Source organism: Giraffa tippelskirchi, chromosome X (assembly GCF_054371585.1).
Source record: "Giraffa tippelskirchi isolate mGirTip1 chromosome X, T2T-mGirTip1v1.2.pri, whole genome shotgun sequence".
NCBI classification, from domain to species: Eukaryota; Metazoa; Chordata; class Mammalia; order Artiodactyla; family Giraffidae; genus Giraffa; species Giraffa tippelskirchi.
In genome coordinates, this window is record NC_137289.1 from 34,063,481 (window position 1) to 34,076,375 (window position 12,895).

A 12,895-nucleotide genomic window follows, 5' to 3' on the forward strand; every position below is an offset into this window, starting at 1 on the left:
TGAATTGATGGTCTATTTTAACCTCAAAAGTAATTTTTCACAATAGGTACCTTGCACAGTAAAATGAGTAACCGAAGAGTATTTTCTCTGCTGCCTTCTGTCTTTTCATGGCCATGTGCAAACAGAACAAGGTTTGTTCCTATTTTCTCAGCCAGAGTCTCATTCATTTGCTAAGCCTTGGGAACATTATGTAGATTAATCTTAAACATAAATCAGTCCTTGAGGGTGTCATATATTTGGATTGCCACTTGTAGACTTGTTAACCTCAGTGCCTCTTCATATTTGTTGAAAAGTCTGTGAAGAATATAGTAAGTTAAGGATCTCCAACTTTGGAAAAGGCACACAATATGAAACTGGGGTGCTGTGTTAAAAATAAATGTATGATAACTTAAAAAAAAAGGAGAAAAGGGGCGGTAAGTGAAATAATCTTAGAAGTAGTATTGTAACTTGAGGAGAAAGGGTGGCTAGCTGATTCGGGCCAGTAGACAGCCTCCTGTCCTCAGCAGACCTTGGGAGATGCTCATGGCTTTGGATTCTTCAGCTCTCACTTTTTGTTTCTCTTCTCACAGAGTGAAATCTTCTCTCAATACATTACCTTAGTTTAGCTTGCTGATGTTTCTAAGATTATAATTGATCTTGCTGTATTTATGCCAATGTTGGTGGATTCCTGCTCTCTTACTTTGTATTTTATTCTTTAACCTTATGGGATTTTGTAAATTGCGAAAGTAGAATATACCTGTCATACCAAGGAAAACAGTACAGAAGTGTATTAAAAAAAATGTCTCCCTGAACATCCTCTGAGGTAACATTAGAGAAGCCAACATTAAGAGCTTGATGTGTGTATGCATGCATACACACACACACACCTTTTCTGCAGTCAAATGCTCTACCACTGAGCTATACCCTCTCTGCTGTGTGTATCTTTCATCTTTTTTTTAATGTTCAAAAAAATATTCATTTGTATGAGTATTTCCCCTCTTTCCCTCCCTCCCTTCCTTCTAAACAAAAAAAAAAAATGAGATAAAACCACTGGAAGTATGTAAAACACCCTGATAATCAGATTATCTCTAGGGAAAAAAACAGGGAGTGGTGGGAACAGAGGTGGAAGGGAGATTGACTTTTGACTATGTGCCCTTTAGTACTGCTTTCTTTTTTTCCCTCTTTTCATTTTACCTTGGGTATGTCTTATCCATTAAAAAAAAAAATTTCTCCACCACCATCAATTTTCCCTGAAGCCTTTCCCATTAGGTGCAGTGTTTCCCATTAGGTGACATTTGCCTTGCCTTCCCAGAGGTGTTGGCTTTGAAATATTGAACAACCTTTGGTGAAGTTCTGAATGAAATAGAATACAATGTGCTTTCCACTTACATGGTAATTGCATTCCTAGGAAGTTCCATGTGCATAAACACTGTGCGAAAAATGTTTTGCTTTATGAGTTAAGCAGAGTTAAGTTTTCAACTCTGATAATGAGAAACAACTTTTCCACTTATATGGGTGCCTGGTGGGATCTTTGAAAGTCATGAAGGATGCAGGACAGTCTGGTGCATTGCAGCTATGCAGCATCGCTGCCCTGCCCATTAAACGCCAATAGAGTCCTCCAGTCCCTGTGGGCCCCCTCCCCGCAAACTTCCAAAATGCCCTCTAGGAGGCAGCGCCATTCCTTTTGAGAACCACTACTCTAGCCACTCCCTCTGCTTGGAAAGTTCTTTCCTCAGATATTTGCAGAGCTGCTCCTTGTCATTCTGAGCTCAGCTTAAATGTCATCTCCTATCAGAAGGCTGACCAGCCCACTCAGTCTCCACACCCTCATTCACTCTACCACATCGCACCATTTCAATCCTCTGTGTGGCATTTTCCCCTATTTGCTATTTTTTTTTAACATTTTGTATTTTTTTTTATTATTTATCTATTTTTTAACTTTACAATATTGTACTTGTTTTGTCATACATTGACATGAATCCACCATGGGTGTACATGTGTTCCCCTTCCAGAACCCCCCTCCCACCTCCCTCCCCATCCCATCCCTCCAGATCATACCGGTGCACCAGCCCCGAGCGCCCTGTATCATGCATCAAACCTGGACTGGCGATTTGTTTCACATATGATAATTTACATGCTTCAATGCCATTCTCCCATATCATCCCGCCCTCACCCTCTCCCATAGAGTCCATAATACTGTTCTATATATCTGTGTCTCTTTTGCTGTCTCGCATGCAGGGTTATCTTTACCGATTTACTAAATTCCATATATATATGTGTTAGTATACTGTATTGATGTTTTTCTTTCTGGCTTACTTCACTCTGTATAATAGGCTCCAGTTTCATCCGCCTCATTAGAACTGATTTGAACGTATTCTTTTAATGGCTGAGTAATATTCCATTGTGTTTATGTACCACAGCTTCCTTATCCATTCATCTGCTGATGGGCATCTAGGCTGCTTCCATGTCCTGGCTATTATAAACAGTGCTGCGATGAACATTGGGGTACATGTGTCTCTTTCAATTCTGGTTTCCTCAGTGTGTATGCCCAGCAGTGGGATTGCTGGGTCATATGGCAGTTCTATTTACAGTTTTTTGAGAAATCTCCACACTGTTCTCCATAGTGGCTGTACTAGTTTGCATTCCCACCAACAGTGTAAGAGGGTTCCCTTTTCTTCACACCCTCTCCAGCATTTATTGCTTGTAGACTTTTGGATAGCAGCCATTCTGACGGGTGTGAAATGGTACCTCATTGTGGTTTTGATTTGCATTTCTCTAATAATGAGTGATGTTGAGCATCTTTTCATGTGTTTGTTAGCCATCTGTCTGTCTTCTTTGGAGAAATGTCTGTTTAGTTCTTTGGCCCATTTTTTGATTGGGTCGTTTATTTTTCTGGAATTGAGCTGCAGGAGTTGCTTGTATATTTTTGAGATTAATTGTTTGTCTGTTGCTTCATTTGCTATTATTTTCTCCCATTTTGAAGGCTGTCTTTTCACCTTGCTTATAGTTTCCTTTGTTGTGCAAAAGCTTTTAATTTTAATTAGGTCCCATTTGTTTATTTTTGCTTTTATTTCCAATATTCTGGGAGGTGGGTCATAGAGGATCCTGCTGTGGTTTATGTCAGAGAGTGTTTTGCCTATGTTTTCCTCTAGGAGTTTTACAGTTTCTGGTCTTACATTTAGATCTTTAATCCATTTTGAGTTTGTTTTTGTGTATGGTGTTAGAAAATGTTCTAGTTTCATTCTTTTACAAGTGGTTGACCAGTTTTCCCAGCACCACTTGTTAAAGAGATTGTCTTTTCTCCATTTTACATTCTTGCCTCCTTTGTCAAAGATAAGGTGTCCATAGGTGCGTGGATTTATCTCTGGGCTTTCTATTTTGTTCCATTGATCTATATTTCTGTCTTTGTGCCAGTACCATACTGCCTTGATGACTGTGGCTTTGTAGTAGAGCCTGAAGTCAGGCAGGTTGATTCCTCCAGTTCCATTTCTTCTTTCTCAAGATTGCTCTGGCTATTCGAGGTTTTTTGTATTTCCATACAAATTGTGAAATTATTTGTTCTAGTTCTGTGAAAAATACCGTTGGTAGCTTGATAGGGATTGCATTGAATGTATTGATTGCTTTGGGTAGTATACTTATTTTCACTATATTGATTCTTCCAATCCATTAACACGGTATATATATTTGCAGATGGTGATTGCAGCCATAAAATTAAAAGACGCTTACTCCTTGGAAGAAAAGTTATGACCAACCTAGACAGCTTATTAAAAAGCAGAGACATTACTTTGCCGACAAAGGTCCTTCTAGTCAAAGCTATGGTTTTTCCAGTAGTCATATATGGATGTGAGAGTTGGAGTATAAAGAAAGCTGTGCACCGAAGAATTGATTCTTTGGAACTGTGGTGTTGGAGAAGACTCTTGAGAGTCCCTTGGGCTGCAAGGATATCCAGCCAGTCCATCTTAAAGGAAATCAGTCCTGAATATTCATTGGAAGGACTGATGTTGAAGCTGAAACTCCAATAGTTTGGCCACCTGATGCAAAGAACTGACTCATTGGAAAAGACCCTGATGCTGGGAAAGATTGAAGGTGGGAGAAGGGGATGACAGAGGATGAGATGGTTGGATGGCATCACTGACTCAATGGAAATGAATTTGAGCAAGCTCTGACAGTTGGTGATGGGCCGGGAAGCCTGGCGTGCTGCAGTCCATGGGGTCACAAAGAGTCAGACACGACTGACTGACTGAACTGAACTGAACTGAACTGAAAGCCTATATGAATGAGGGCAATCACCAGGAAGGTGACAGAAGACTATCACCTGGGTGGGGAGAGGGTGAAATAACAAGAAGGTGTGAAAGGAGGAGGAGCCAGAGACTTCTCAAGAGTGGGAGGAACAAAAATCAGAAAGTGGCCTTGGGGCGCAAGGAGAGTTCCAGCTCCATCACTTGGCACTCTCTAAGGCATTTAGCTATAGGGAGATGAGAGAATAAACAGCCTGTGCTTTAGAGGCATCATCAGACTGTGAAAGAGTCGATTACAGTAGGATGTGGAGGGAACTTCCTGAGAAGAGGTTCAAGACTATTGGGACCTGTTGTTGTTTAGTCACTAAGTCGTGTCTGAATCTGTGCGACCCCATGGACTGGTCTGCCAGGCTCCTCTGTCCATGGATTCTCCAGGCAAGAATACTGGAGTGGGTTGTCATTTCCTCCTCCAGGGGATCTTACCCACCCAGGGATCAAACCCGCATCTCCTGCATTGGCAGGCAGGTTCTTTACCACTGAGCCACCAGGGAAGCCCCTCCTTGGACTTGGCCCATCACAGACGGGAATTTCTAACCTTAATCCAATCCTAACACCCACTTAACTGTCATCTTCACCCTAACCTGCTAGTGAGATCCAGCTGTTGTCATGGAGTGTGTTCCTTTACTTCTAGAACTGCTGGATTGCTTCTTGGCCTTTTGGCTAAGATCATGTGTAGATCAGCTGGTGCTGGCAACAGCAATGAAAATAGCAGCAACTGGCTACAGTGAGCATTGTAGCCCTTTGCCCTTAGGACACTGTTAGTAGCTTTCAGTGTCTCCCTGGATGTTCTTCAAGATTGAGCCTGAGGGCCTGGTTGGAGGGTCACAGGACTCAGCTCCTCCTGCAAGTTTGGCATGCACAGTTCTGATGTTTAGTGTCCCCAACCAGAGTCTAGCCACATCTCCCACAGTATTGCCATGCTACTTCTATTTTGCATGTAATTTGCATGAGGTTTGTTGTATTTCAAAGATGTCAAAGGGAAAAACTGACTGACTAATCAGCAGGATTTCACAGGACAGTAGCACCTTGGTAGGGTTCCTTAGCTTTGTGGATCCAGAAATTCAGTGGTATCAGTGTACCCTGTGGTAAGCTCATTCTGGGGGCTGACTCTTTTTTTAATTATTTATTTTTGGTTGCGCTGGGTCTTTGTTGCTGTGTGCAGGCTTTTCTCTAGTTGCAGCAAGCAGGGGCTACTCTCTAGTTGGGGTGTGAGGGCTTCTCATTGTGGTGGCTTCTCTTGTTGAAGAGCAGGGACTTTAGGGCAGGCAGGCTCAGTAGTTGTGGAGTGTGTGCTCAGCAGTTGCTGCTCGTGGGCTCTAAAGCTCAGGCTCAATAGTTGTAACACAGGCTTAGTTGCCCTGAGGCATGTGGAATTTTCCTGGACCAGGGATCGAACCCTCATTTCCTGCATTGGCAGGAGGCTTCTTAACCACTGGACCACCAGTGAAGTCCCCGGGGGCTGACTGTTGATAACTACTGGTCACTCCTTCTCAGTCTCCTTTGCTGGTTCTTCCTCATCTCCACGATCTCTAAATATTGGAGTGCTCTAGGTTCAGTCCTTGAGTCTCTTCTCTGTTTAAACTAATTTCCATGGATATCTCATCTAGTCTTGTGGCTTTAAATACCATCTCTGTCCTGATGACTCTCAAATAGCTATCTCCAGCTTGGAATCCCCCCTTGGACTCTAGATTCTCATAGCCCGATGCCTCTTTAATAGCTCTACTTGGACATCTAATGGGCATCTCAAGCCTAATGTACCTCAAACTAAACCCCTGATCTTCTGCACCAAATCCTTTCCCCTCCTTGTTTTCCCCATGTCAGTAAATGGAAACTTTTTGTTTGTTTTATTTTGTAACTCATATCAAAAATCTTATAGTTATATCTGACACTCATTTTTCTCTTTAAAATTTATTCGCTCTCCCTTCCATTATTGGAATTTCCTCCTAACAAGCCCACCACTGTCCCCTTCCCTGCTTTCTTTTTGTCTATAGAGTTTATCACTGTCTGACATACTATGTATTTTCCTTAAAAACCTGTCTTCCTTTAGCCCACTGGAATGTAAACTCCATGAGGGCAGGAGTTTTGTTTATTTTGTATACTTCTATATTTGTGACACTTGAAACAGTGTCATGGCACAGAGTAGGTTAGTAAGCACTCACTAAATGTTCGTTGAATATATGAATGAATGAACCAACTCATAAGATACTGTTATATCTGATATATACTGATGTATCAGTATCATCAGAATGTCTGTCTCTTAATTGACTATGAGAAGTATGACTGCTAAGCAGATCTGAATACTCACATTAGATATTCAGGGTACCCTCTTCCCTTTAGGAGAGTCTTAATGGGCTATCACACTACAGTGAGAAGTTAGAGAAATATTAGGATACTCTTTACAGGTAAATGTGATCAACCCTTCTTCATTGTGGGAATATCCATTCCTGTTGTTGTTGTTCAGTCACCCAGTTGTATCCTACTCTTTGCAAGACCATAGACTGCAGCTTGCCAGGCCTTCCTGTCCTTCACCATCTCCTGGAGTTTGCCCAAGTTCATGCATTGCTCCATTCTCTGCCTTCATCCTTACGTGGTGTTCTTCCTCAGTCTCATTCTGTGTGTCCAAATTCCACCCCCACCCCCTTTTAAGGATACCAGTTATATTAGACTAGGACCCATCCTAATGACCTCATTTTTAACTTGATTACCTCTGTAAAGGCCCTACTTCCAAATAAGGTCACATTTGGAGGTACTAGGGGTTAAGATTTCAACATACCTTTTGAGGGGCTATAATTCAACCCTTAACTCCAATCCTTTTGAGGAGGGGGATGAAGATATGAGAATAGCTACTTTTATTTTTAAACCATGAAGTAAGATATTGATTTTTAACCTGCGAGCATGCTGACATAGTCTTATGCCTGACAATGGGTGTCAGACATAGGACACGAAGTACGTATCTTGAAATAAGAATGGGAGTTCCACAACACAGAGGGTTTGGTGGTGGTGTCATACTCATTCTTTTACTTCTAGTGTATTGCAAGGTTTTGCCATTCACTATGTCAAATTAAGTGAATTCATGAATAACATGATCTTGTTTTGTTTAACCCTTGCAAAATGTAAAATAGATTTAAATGATTCCTGTACAAGCAAAATAAATACCCCTCTGCTGAACCTCCCCACAAACCCAGCTATAGATTAAAAATAACACTAATACTTCAAGCACAAATAAATAGCCAAAAAGAAAAAATAGAATACATAGAAAGCACAAATTAAAGTGGTAAAAGGAAATCCAATAAACTAGCAATGACAAGTATAAACATGAAATGTACAAGTTAAACAACATATACTGAAAAATTGTATTTTTTTGTATTTATTTTTATTTGGATGTGCTGGGTCTTAGTTGTGGCACACAGGATCTTTAGTTGCAGATTCTAGTTCCCTGACCAGGGATCAAACACAGGCCCCCTGCCTTAGGAGCATGGAGTCTTAGCCTCTGGGCCACCAGGGAATATCTGACAAATTGTATTTTTAAATATCTAACTATGCTGTTTATAAGAGATATACCTAAAATATAAAGACACAGAAAGTTTGAAAAAAAGACAGAAGAAAATGTGCCCAGAAAATTATAACCAAAAGACAACTGGTACCATGTTAATATCAGACAAAAATAAACTTTAAGGTAGAAAACATTAGGCATAAATATGGTCACTATATTATGATGAAAGGAACAATCCATCAGGAAGATATAAAAATTGTAAACCTGAAATGGATTAAGGACCTTAATGTGAGACCAGACACTACAGAACTCCTAGAGGAAAATATAGGCAGAACACTCCCTGACATAAATCATAGCAATATCATTTTCGATCTGTCACCCAGAATAATGGAAATAAAAACAAAAATAACAAATGGGACCTACTTAAACCCAAAAGCTTTTTGCACAGCAAAGGAAACAATAAACAAAATGAAAAGACAACCCACAGGTGGGGAGAAAATCTTTGCAAATGATGTGACTGATAGGGATTAGTCTCCAAAACTTGCAAACGGCTTATGATGCTTAATATCATCAAAGCAAACAACCACTCAAAAAATGGATGGGAGACCTGAGTAGACATTTCTTCAAAGAAGATATACAGATGGCCAATAGGTACATGAAAAGATGTTTAACATCGCTAACTATTAGAGAAATGCAAATCAAAAGTATGAGATATCACCTCACACTGGTCAGAATGCCTATCATCAAAAAATATCCAGAAATAAACTTACATTACCATATGTAAAATAGATAGCCAACAGGAATTTGCTATATGGCTCAGGAAACTCAAACAGGGGCTCTGTATCAACCTAGAGGGGTGGGATGGGGAAGGATGTGGGAGGGAGTTATATGTATACCTATGGCTGATTCATGTTAAACTTTGACAGAAAACAGCAAAATTCTGTAAAGCAATTATCCTTCAGTAAAAAATAAATAAATTTTTTTTAAAAAAAGAAAAAAAAAATATCCAGAAATAACAAATGCTGGAGAGGGTGTGGAGAGAAGGGAACCCTGCTACACTGTTGGTGGGAATATAAATTGGTACAGCCACTGTGGAGAACAGTATGGAGGTTCCTTAAAAAACTAAAAATAGAGCTGCCATATGACCCTGCAATCCCACACTTGGGCATATATCTGGAGAAAACCATGATCAGAAAGGATACATGCACTGCAATGTTCATTGCAGCACTGTTTATAATAGCCAAGACATGGAAACAACCTAAACTAAATGTCCGTCAACAGAGGCATGGATAAAGAAGATGTGATACATATATATAATAAAATTTTATGCAGCCATTAAAAAATAAAATAATGCCACTTGCAGCAACATGGATGGACTTAGAGATTATCATACTGAGTGAAGTAAGTCAGAGAAGGAGAAATATCATATGACATCTGTTATATGTGGAATCTATAAAGAAATGGTACAAATGAACTTGCAAAACAGAAAGAGACGCAAAGATTTAAAGAATGAACTTACGGTTGCCAGAGGGAAGGATGGAGGGAAGGGATAGTCAGGGAGTTTGGGATGGACATGTACACACTGCTATATTTAAAATGGTAACCAACAAGGACCTACTGTACAGCACAGGGAACTCTGCTCAATATTATGTGGCAGCCTGGATGGAAGGGGAGTTTGGGGAGAGTGGATACATGTGTATATATGGCTGAGTCCCTTTGATGTTCACGAGAAACTAGCACAACATTCTTAACTGGCTGTGCTAAGTCACTTGAGTCGTGTCTGACTCTTTGTGACCCTACAGACTGTAGCCCACCAGGCCCCTCTACCCATGGGATTCTCCAGGCAAGAATACTGGAGTGGGTTGGCATACCCTCTTCCCAGGGGATCTTCCTGACCTAGGGAGTGAACTTGCGTCTCTTATGTCTCCTGCATTGGCAGGTAGGTTCTTTACCACTAGTGCACCTGGGAAGCTCAGTTGGCTATGCCCCATTACAAAAGAAAAAGTTAAAGAAATTCTAAGCCTGTATGTAACCTAATTATAATGTTGTAAAAAAGCAAAAATGGACAAAATTACAAAGAGAAAAGGAAAAGTACTCACAAATATGAGAAACTAACATATTTCTCTTTGTATTTGAGAGATTATGCAGACAAGAAATTAATAGTGTATAAAAGATTTAAAAGTGCAATTAAAAGGCTTTCTCTCCTGGACATATATAGAACCTTACATTTATCAATTAGGTAATACATATTCTTTTCAAAAAATATAATAGTTTAAAAATTGATCATTAACTTGCAAACTAAATAACAAACACCAAAGAATATTTATCATGGAAATCAGTCTTTGATCACAGTGAAATTATATAGAAATAATAAACAAGAGGATAATTTTAAAGCTGCAGATACGTGGATATTTATAATCACATATCACATGGGTCAGAGAAGAAATTGTACTGGAAACTAGAAAATATTTAGAACTGAATGATAATAAAAATGCAAAATATCAGCTTGTGAGGGCACAACTAAGGTGGTTCTGAGAGGAAAATATATAGCTTCAAATTCTTGTATTAGAAAAGGTGAAAGGCTAAAAAGTAACCCAAGAAGTTAGAAAGAAAACGAGAAAGTAGAAGGAAAGAATTTCAAAATGGTAAGAGCAGCAATTAATGAAGTAGAACACCAAGCCAAATCAAGATGAACAACAAAATAAAACTCCAGGTTTTTTTTTTTTAATATGAATATAAAGATGACAAATATACATGCTGGATGTGCCAGGATAGGGCTTGATCTCAAATGCTTAACTGTTACATTAACAGATAATTATTCTTGTTAAAGTTTGTATTTCTTCTCATGTAATTTTATTCAAAAATGTTATTGATTAAATAGAGAATTAAATGACTCAGCCTTCATAAGTCTATCTTGTAAATGAATTTACAAATGAGAAATAAGTGAACACCTGGTTGTTTGAAAAAGATGAATAAAACACACAACTCTCTAGCTAAGTGAATAAAACAGACAATTCTCTGGAAAAAAGGAGAGAAGGCACAAGTAATAAAAATGAACGGGGTGTAAAGTAACTGACACAGTAGATAGGATATTGAAACAACAATAAGAGATCTTTATGAACAGCTTTATGCCAGTGAATTTGAAAACTTAAATGAAATGGACAACTTCATATAAAACTATCAATATAATTTGCCATAACTGACTCAGGAAGAAATGGGAAAACTGAGCAGACTTATGATTATTAATGAGATTGAAACAGTCATTAAAATATATCAAGCAACCAACAAAGAAGCACATACACAAACTACCACAGTCCCAGGAAACAGCCGGTTGTATGAGTGAGTTCCAATGCACATATAAGGAGCAGATCATCTCAATACTATATAGACAGACTATGGCAGTAAATACCCTCCAACTCATTTTACAAGGCTAGCATAATCTCGATACCAAACTAGGCAAGGCTATTGAGAAAGGAAAATTATAGGCTAACTTCACTTATGAATATACATGCAAAAATCCAAAACAAACTACTGGAAATCAGAAGCAATAATGTATTAAAAATGCATTATGGCCAAGTTGCATTTATCTCAGGAGTATGAATGTTTTAAGACCAGAAAAATCTACTAAATTACCACTGCTGCTGCTGCTGCTGCTGCTAAGTCGCTTCAGTCGTGTCCGACTCGTGCGACCCCATAGACGGCAGCCCACCAGGCTCCACTGTCCCTGGGATTCTCCAGGCAAGAACACTGGAGTGGGTTGCCATTTCCTTCTCCAAAGCGTGAAAGTGAAAAGCGAAAGGGAAGTCGCCCAGTCGTGTCCGACTCTTCGCGACCCCATGGACTGCAGCCTACCAGGCTCCTCCGTCCCTCCTGGGATTTTCCAGGCAAGAGTACTGGAGTGGGGTGCCACTGCCTTCTCCTAAATTACCACCATCGTAGAATAAAGGAGCAAGACTAGCACTTCTATACAACCTTGTACTGTGGGTCCTAGTCAGTATCGTAATAAAAAGAAAATAAATAAAAAAACATCAAAAGTGAAACAAAGATTATTAACAGGTGACATGATAATCTATATAGAAAACCCAAGAGGCTATGGAAGAGGAGAGTGAAAAAGTTGGCTTAAAACTCAACATTCAAAAAACTAGGATCATGGCATCCAGTCCTATTAGTTCATGTCAAATAGATGGGGAAACAATGGAAACAGTGAGAGACTTTATTTTGGGGGGCTCCAAAATCACTGCAGATGGTGACTGCAGTCATGAAATTAAAAGACGCTTGTTCGTTGAAAGAAAAGCTATGACTAACCTAGACAACATATTAAAAAGCCGAGACATTAGCATATTAAAAATCAGAGACATTACTTTGCCAACAAAGGTCTGTCTAGTCAAAGCTGTGGTTTTTCCAGTAGTCATGGATGGATGTGAGAGTTGGACTATAAAGAAAGCTGAGTGTGGAAGAACTGATGCTTTTGAACTGTGGTGTTGCAGAAGACTCTTGAGAGTCCCTTGGACAGCAAGGAAATCCAACCAGTCCATCCTTAAAGGAAATCAGTCCTGAATATTCATTGGAAGGACTGATGCTGAAGCTGAAACTCCAATGCTTTGGCTACCTGATGTGAAGAACTGGCTCATTTGAAAAGACCCTGATGCTGGGAAAGATTGAAGGCAGGAGGAGAAGGGGATGACAAAGGATGAGATGATTGGATGGCATCACCGACTCAATGGACATGAGTTTGAGTAAGCTCTGGGACTTGGTGATGGACAGGGAAGCCTGGTATGCTGCAGTCCATGGGATCACAAAGAGTCGGACATGACTGAGCAACTGAACTGAACTGATGCAAGCTATTGAAACAAGAGTAGTTAGCAAGGTTTGAGGATATAAGAGCAATTATAAAAAAAAATCGATAGTGCAGCAGTTAGAGCTTACAGTAGCAACAAAAACTAAAAGACACTCAGGAATAAATCTAACAAAAGATGTGTGAGACCTCTGTGCAGAAAAATAGAAATCTTTATTGAATGACGTTAAAGAAAACCTAAGTTAATGGAGGGACATAACCATGTTCATGTACAGGAAAACTTAGTCTGTAATGGTGTCAAGTCTCCCTAAATTTGCTTAGCGGTTTAAT